Source organism: Petaurus breviceps, unplaced genomic scaffold (assembly GCF_028583685.1).
Source record: "Petaurus breviceps papuanus isolate PSGF00001 unplaced genomic scaffold, PetGlider_PUasm1.0 140, whole genome shotgun sequence".
Taxonomy (NCBI): domain Eukaryota; kingdom Metazoa; phylum Chordata; class Mammalia; order Diprotodontia; family Petauridae; genus Petaurus; species Petaurus breviceps.
This window is the reverse complement of record NW_027185698.1, coordinates 19,474,303-19,481,862: the sequence shown is the minus strand read 5'-3', so window position 1 is coordinate 19,481,862 and position 7,560 is coordinate 19,474,303.

Here is a 7,560-nt window from a genome sequence, read left to right as displayed (position 1 = left end):
GATGTCTTACTGAGAAATCAGTCAGTCTCCAAACTGGCCTTTAAAGTCAATAAAATTGATTTCTAGTAATTGGTCTTTAGTACAAATTTGGAATTTAGAATGGAAATTCATTATGTATGTGAGTCCTGGTAGGTCTTTGTGGTATATTGCAATTCAATGAAAGTAAATTGATGTTAAGGTAAAAGGGTTTTGGTACCATACTGCATGTGGATGCTTTATCCAATCAGGTCCTTGCTTTTCATCTTTATGGCAGAGTTTGGTAATCAATGAAATATTAGGCATAAGGCAAGTCTTTCATAAAGGCTTAGTGTTTATTCACCTTAACATGAAGATAAATTCAAACTTTTTTTTTCAAGAAATTGGGGTTAAGTAACTTGCTCAAGGTTACATGGCCAGTTATTTCTGGGTATGGTGCTAGGTATCTGAGCCCAGATTAGATCCCAGGTCATCCGACTCTGGGGATGGTGCTCTTACTCACTCCGCCACCTGGCTGCCTCTCAAACTGTTTTCTTAAGGAAAGGAAATGCTTTTAGAAAAGATGTTTTGCAGAAGAGATCTTGCTGTTTTAATCTGAACTTGTGGTTATTGCATGGCATAAAAAAAAGTTAACATTCTTAATTGAATGTAAAAGTAAAAGATTTAGATTCTGGAATTATCTCACTCTTCCAGACTGAGTGTAATTAGGGAAGAATAAAGAAACTTGCAAGGACATAAATCCATCAGCTCATGGGGTTTTGTCATTAACCTCTTTGCTTGTTTAAGCAGAACAGTTATGTTAGTAAAAGAATAATAACTTATAAGCTATCTTGTTTTATAGTTAAAAATGTAAAGGAGAGGGTGGAGTCAAGGTGGTGGAGTAGAAGCATGAGCTGCTCCAGCTTCCACCTTCCCCATTCAATGTAAAAAGGGGACTCTGAACAAACTTTGGAGCTGCAGAACCCACAAAATGACACAGAGAAGCTAACCTCCCACTGAGGACAGCCCGGCAAACTGGCAGGAATTGGCCAGCCCAGCACTCTGGGAGCCGAGCCCAGGCACTCTGTGAGACGGAGGTTTTAGCCCCAGGGTGGGTCTGACCAGCCACCAGCAGGAGGGACTCCAGATCAGCAGTAGCTGTGGCTGTTTCCAGAATTATCAACACACAGATGTGAAGGACAAAGTGAGGGGTCAGTGCAGTCTGGACTTTGCGACCCAGTAAGTGGGAGTGCATTGGCTTTTGTCCCCAGGGTGAGAAGATGCTGAGATGCTAGCACAGCCAGCCAGCACCACCTGGCAGCTTCAGCTCCTGGCCTGCAGATTGTAGGGGGACCAAGCAACCAGTCTGAGGGGTAATTGCTCTTGCTTTAACCTGCTTGGATCTGGATTGCAGTCTAGGGTGGAGGTCCTGGGTTTCATGACCAGCTTGCCAGAAGCCTTGTGAAGCCTCAGAGAGGGCACCCATCTAATACCTCTGGCAGTTGAGAAAACCCCAGCATTTGGGATGAAAACTCCCCTGTCTGGTGGCAGAGTCCTACTGTGACAAAAAGCCCAGGGGTCAAGTAACTGAGGGGCGACATGACCAGGCAAAGGAAACAAAGCAGACAGAAGATTCCAACATTAGACTCCTATTTTGGGGACAAAAAGGAGCAAAGCATGGAACAGGAGGAAGACAGTGAAGTCAGAACTCCTGCACCAAAAGCCTCAAAGGAAAATACGAGCTGGTTACAGGCAATAGAGGACCTTAAGAAGCAGATAAGAGAAGTGGAGGAAAAATTGGGAAGAGAATTGAGAACAATGCAAGAAAATTATGAAATGAAAGTCAACACCCTGACTGAGGAAAATAACACCTTAAAAAATAGACTAACTCAATTGGCAAAAGAGGCTCAAAAAGGCAATGAAGAGAAGAATGCCTTAAAAAGCCAAATTTGCCAGATGGAAAAAGAATCTCAAAAGTTCACTGAGGAGAATCATTGCTTCAGAATTAGATTGGAGCAAATGGAAGCTAATGAATTTATGAGAAATCAGAAAACAGGTCCAAACAAATGAAAGAATAGAAGGCAATGTGAAATATCTCATGGGAAAACCACTGACCTGCAAAATAGATCCAGGAGAGATAATTTAAAAATTATTGGACTACCTGAAAGCCGTGATTAAATCAACAAACTAGAAATCATCCTCCAGGAAGTTCTCAAAGAAAACTGCCCTGATGTTTTAGAACCAGACAGCAAAATAGAGGTTGAAAGAATCCACTGATCACTTCCTGAAAAAGACCCCAAAAAGAAAACTCCTAGGAATATTGTAGCCAGGTTCTGGAATTTCCAGATTAAGGAGAGAATATTATAAGCAGCCAGGAAGAAACAATTTGAATACTGTAGAAACAACATCAGGATAACACAGGATCTGGCAGCTTCTACAATGAGGTATCAAAGGGCCTGGAAACGATATTCCAGAGGGCAGAGGAGTTGGGATTAAAACAAAGAATCACCTGCCCAGCAAAACTGAGTATCATGTTTCAGGGGAAAATATGGTCGTTCAGTGGAATAGAGGACTTTCAAGCGTTCTTGATGAAAAACTAGAGTTGAATAGAAAATTTGACATTCAGATACAAGAAGCAAAAGAAGCACGAGAAGGTAAACAGGGAAAAGAAATCATAAGGAACTTATCAAAGTTGAACTATTAATATTCCTACATGGAAAAACAATAATTGTAACTGATGAAACTTTTTTCAGTATGAAAATAGTTGAAGGGAATAGAAATATGTATGTCTAGATACGAGGGTATATGGGCATATGAATACATATATGAATGTGTGTATATATATTTACAGGTATACATAGATAGAGGGCACAGGACCAATATAACAGGAAGAGATGATACTTAAAAGTTGAAATTAAGAGGTGAGAGAGTAATATAATGAGAGGAGATGGGGAGAGAAAGAATGGGGTAAACTATCTCATATAGAAGAGTCAAGGGAAAATGGTTACAATGGAGGGGAAGAATAGGAAGGCAAAAGGGAATGGGTCAACCTTATTCCCATTGAATTTGGCTTGAGGAGGGAATGAAATACACACTAAATAAGATATCTCACCCTACAGGAGAGTAGGGGTGAAGGGGATGAGAGGGAAGGCAGGCTGGGGGGGGGAGGGAAGTTGGAAGCACCCACTTTTGAAAAGAGATGGGATCAAAGTAGAGAATAGAACAAGTGAGAGGTGGGATAGGAGGGAGAGAAATATAGTCAGTCTTTCACAATATATCGACTATGTTATTGTTTTGCATTAGCCACACATATACAACCTATACTGAACTGCTTATCTTCCTAGTAAGGGTGGGTAACAAGGGAGGAAGGGAATGAATCTGGAATTCAGTTTTGAAATCAAATGTTTAAATATATATATATATATATCCTGTAGGACTGCTATTTTGGAGCGGTGGGTAGGGGAAAAAAGGGGAGAAAATTTGCAACTCAAAATCTGGCAGAAATGAATGATGTAAATCAGAAGTTAATAATGCATTTGAAAAACGAAAAATTAAAAGATCAAAAGAAACATAAAAACATGTAAAGTAAAGCTGAATAATCTGGATAATGGGTTTGAGAGATTTGGAAGGATAAATAAAGGTTTGATTGGAAATATGGAAAGCAGATAAAAAGGTTTGGGAAGAAATGGGTGTTTATCCATGTCCCTCCTGTCTCTAAATAGTGGTCTGGATACCTTTGTATCAGATGGTTTAAATATGTTGAGAGAGTATGAGGAAATATGTCAGGAAGTCAGAAAGATTTGTAACTTTATTTTATAATTAATAGCTCAATCTAATTTGAGAAGGAAAGGAAATAAGGATACAAATGCAATATTGAATCATTATCCCATGGACTGAGGTTGGGATTATAAAATTACTGTAGTAAAAGTGTATCTGTGTATATGTGTAGAATGGGGTCCCAGTGTATTTCAAAGTGATGAAAGAGAATTTGGGTATTAATACAATTGACTGAATTAATTGTTGGGATTAAATCAGAGACATTTTTAGTTGAGAGAAAAGAAATTTTAGTATGAGCTCAGATTAAGCATAATTATAAGAAGATAGAGAAGTTTGGAAGTAGATGCACATCTATTAGAGCAATAATTTATAATCCCAATGGGAGATTTGATTTTTATGAACAAGAATAAACATAGAAATTACTACAGGTTATTTGAGGCTCACTTTAAAGATGTTCCTTAACCAATGTAAGATTATAATCATATCTTAGGCTGATTGTTGGTGCTTGTTATTTAAGACTTGATGGGACTGTTAATTAACTTTCTTTGAGTTCAACTCCAGATATGAGTATTAAGAAAGGCTGCACAAGCTACCTAAGCCACCAACCCATGGTGCCAGACCTTGTAAGATGCAGGTATGAAGGTTGGGGGAATGACTTTTCCACATGAGCTGAGGTAGGCTTCTTCTGACTCTATTTACCCACAAGCACCTGGCACACTTTAAGCTTGGCTCAATACAGATTGCACCTTGTTATACATTTTGCCTGAAATTGACATTCTGAAGTTTGAGAAATATGGTTCCCTCATTAAAGTTTTGTCCTTATTCTTGGTGGCAAGTTTCAATAATCAAAAGTTTTGAAATAATAACAAATCTATTAAATACTTGATTATGGAACATCTTAAATTAATATAAGATAAAGCTATTAGGCTTATGGCTTAGTATAGGTATTCCTGTATGAGTCAGGGTCCTTTAGTTCTTTGTAATAATATGAGGACAAATAGGTCAAGGGTTTGTGGGAAAATTATTCTGTTATTTAGTTAGTATCACACTAGTCTCAGTTTTGTTATAATTAGTCAATGTTAAAAGGAGGATAATTTTTGGACTACTTGGTAAAAATTTTAATTGTTTTAATTGTGAGCTTAATGTAAATCCGTTAGTGAAATCCCATCCTCCTGATAGAGGAATTAATAATGGATTTATGCAAAGTATAAGAAACTGGTTTTAATGTGTGATCATGACAATTGACCAAGACTCCAATTTTAATTTTGTAAGAATGATAAGGGTTCTGGAGTGGTCATTTAAATTGTTTCCAAGGATCCTTTTGTAGGTAATGAATGAAAGAAGGCAGAAAAAAGAGAGGCTGGGATGCAGGACTAAAGATGGATGACCCTAAGTGACCAGAGGACTTGCTCAAATTCAGACAGTGGTGTAAAAAGAGACTTTTGGACTTTGAAAGGACAATTGTTGGTTATTGTTTTCTCTTGAATCTCTTCAAGAATCTCTTGAATCTGCACTCATAAAGGGTACTGCCCCCTTATATGTTGTCAATGTGATGAGAGGAATTAGAATTAAGAAAAGTGGGGAAACTTCAAAAGGTATAAAAGAACAGGGGGGATTTGTGAGGGATAATTTTCAGTGAAGTTTCCCCATTCTGAAAAATCAAATCTAGAGTGGCTTCAGCATCCACTAGTCCTAAGTTTAGAAGTCACCTGACCTTACAGGAATCTGGAACTTTGAGCAATGGAGACAGTGCCACCTCAGGACAAGATATGCCAATAAAGACAAAACTGCTTTCCTGGTCTTGCATTGGACACCCACATGTTTCTGTGTCCTTTGACTCTGAGAAAGATTCCTGCACTTAGGTTGTGGGCTGGCCTCCCCACCAATGAGAGTGAAGGCCAGTTGTGGGGTTGGGTTTCTGCATTAGAAGGTTATATAACTATGGGCTTACTCCTACCTGTTATTCTCTCCCTGGCAGATACCATTTAAGTCCTTTCTCATGAGAAAAGATCTTTTCTGATCTCAGACTCAGACTCTGAACTCTTTCATCCCACACATTTGGGAGGGATTTTTTATATCATTCTTACTTCCTAAAAATCACCTCATTACAAGAACCCACTTGTAACAAAGAGAAATAGTTAACCAAAATGAAACAATGGACAAACCTCATCTGATAGTGCTTGTAACTTACCACATCTATAGGACAGAGACATCTATAGGTGGCTCAGTGGGTAAAGCAGTGGTCCTGGAGTCAGGAAGCCCTGAGTTCAAATATGACCTCAGACCCCTACTAGTTATGTGACTTGGGCAAACCACTTACCCTCAGCTTCCTCACCTATAAAATGGTTATGATAATAGTACCTACCTCAGTGTGATCAAATGAGACTGGTACAGTAGATGTTATACAAATGGTTCCTTCTTCCTCCTCCTGCTACTCTTTTTCTTCTATCAAGAGAATGGAACTAAATTCTACTATCAGTTCTCTGGAGTCAAGATTGGTCATTAAATTAATATGAATTCTGATGCCTTTGAGTGTTGTTGACCTTTATAATATTCTGGTAATTGTGTATATTTTTCTCCTGCTTCTGTTTCTTTCATCCCATGATGCCTGGAACTTAATACAATATGCCTGATGTGATGTGATCAGCACAGAGTATATAATGGGGCTATTATCTTTCTTGATTTGGCCCCTCTGTTTCCATTACTGTAGTTGGTATTGTTTGTTTTTTTGTTAACAGCTGTTTCACACTTGGGCTTGAATTAAGCTTGGGAATAGTGGGAGAAGTGAGTGATCAAATAAAACATTTAGACCCTTTTTCTTAGGAACTCTCCAGTCAGTTTTCATCCATTTTCTCCTTAGGTTCTGATTCTGAAAAATTCTAAATTAAGACTTTTCATATAGTCTGTTAAATTTCATCTCATTAGATTTTAACCCATTGTTACAGCTATTTAGATAATTTTGAATCCTGATTCTGTCATTTAATGTATTAATCATATGTATCTCCTCTAGTTTTGAGTCACTGGAAAATTTGATAAGTGTGCCTTTTAGGTCTTCATTTAGGTTATAGATTAAACATTTTGAAAAATAAAACAAACAAAAAATAGTATGAAGGACAAAGCCATGGAGCACTAAACTAAAGACAATATGGTACATTGGAAAACATATTCATTTACCAGTATATCACAGGACTCAAAGTGTAATGTACTTGAACTGATGGTAGAAGATCTGGATTCAGGATCTGGCTATAACCTTTTCTAGTTATGTGATTTTGGACAAGTCAGTCTATGGGACAAGCCTCAGTTTTCTTATCTATGAAACAGGGGCTAAAATACTTATGCTAGCTCTCTCACATGGTTGTTGTCAGGAAAACATTTAAAAACCTTAGCACAACATAAAAATGTGAACTTGAGACTACCATCCAAGTTGACAATGATTTATTAACCAACATTCTTTGAAAATCGTTACTATCCAGCCAGCTATTTATCTATTCAGTCTTCATTTCTACATTTGGTCCTCAAGAATATTTTGAGGGGCAGCTGGATGGCACAGTGGAAAGAGCCTCTGCACTGGAGTCAGGAGGACCTGCATTCAAATTCTGCCTCAGACACTTGACACTTACTAACTGTGTGATCCTGTGCAAGTCACTTAACTCCAATTGCCTTTCCAAAAAAAAAAAAGAATGTTATGAAAAATTTTATCAAATAATTTCTTTTGAAATCTAAGTATGCTACGCTTATGGGATTTTTAGGTACTCAGCCTAGGAACCCTATCAAAAATTCTAAAAAAAAAAGATGAAAAAGGAAATGAGATTAACTTGTTAGTGAATG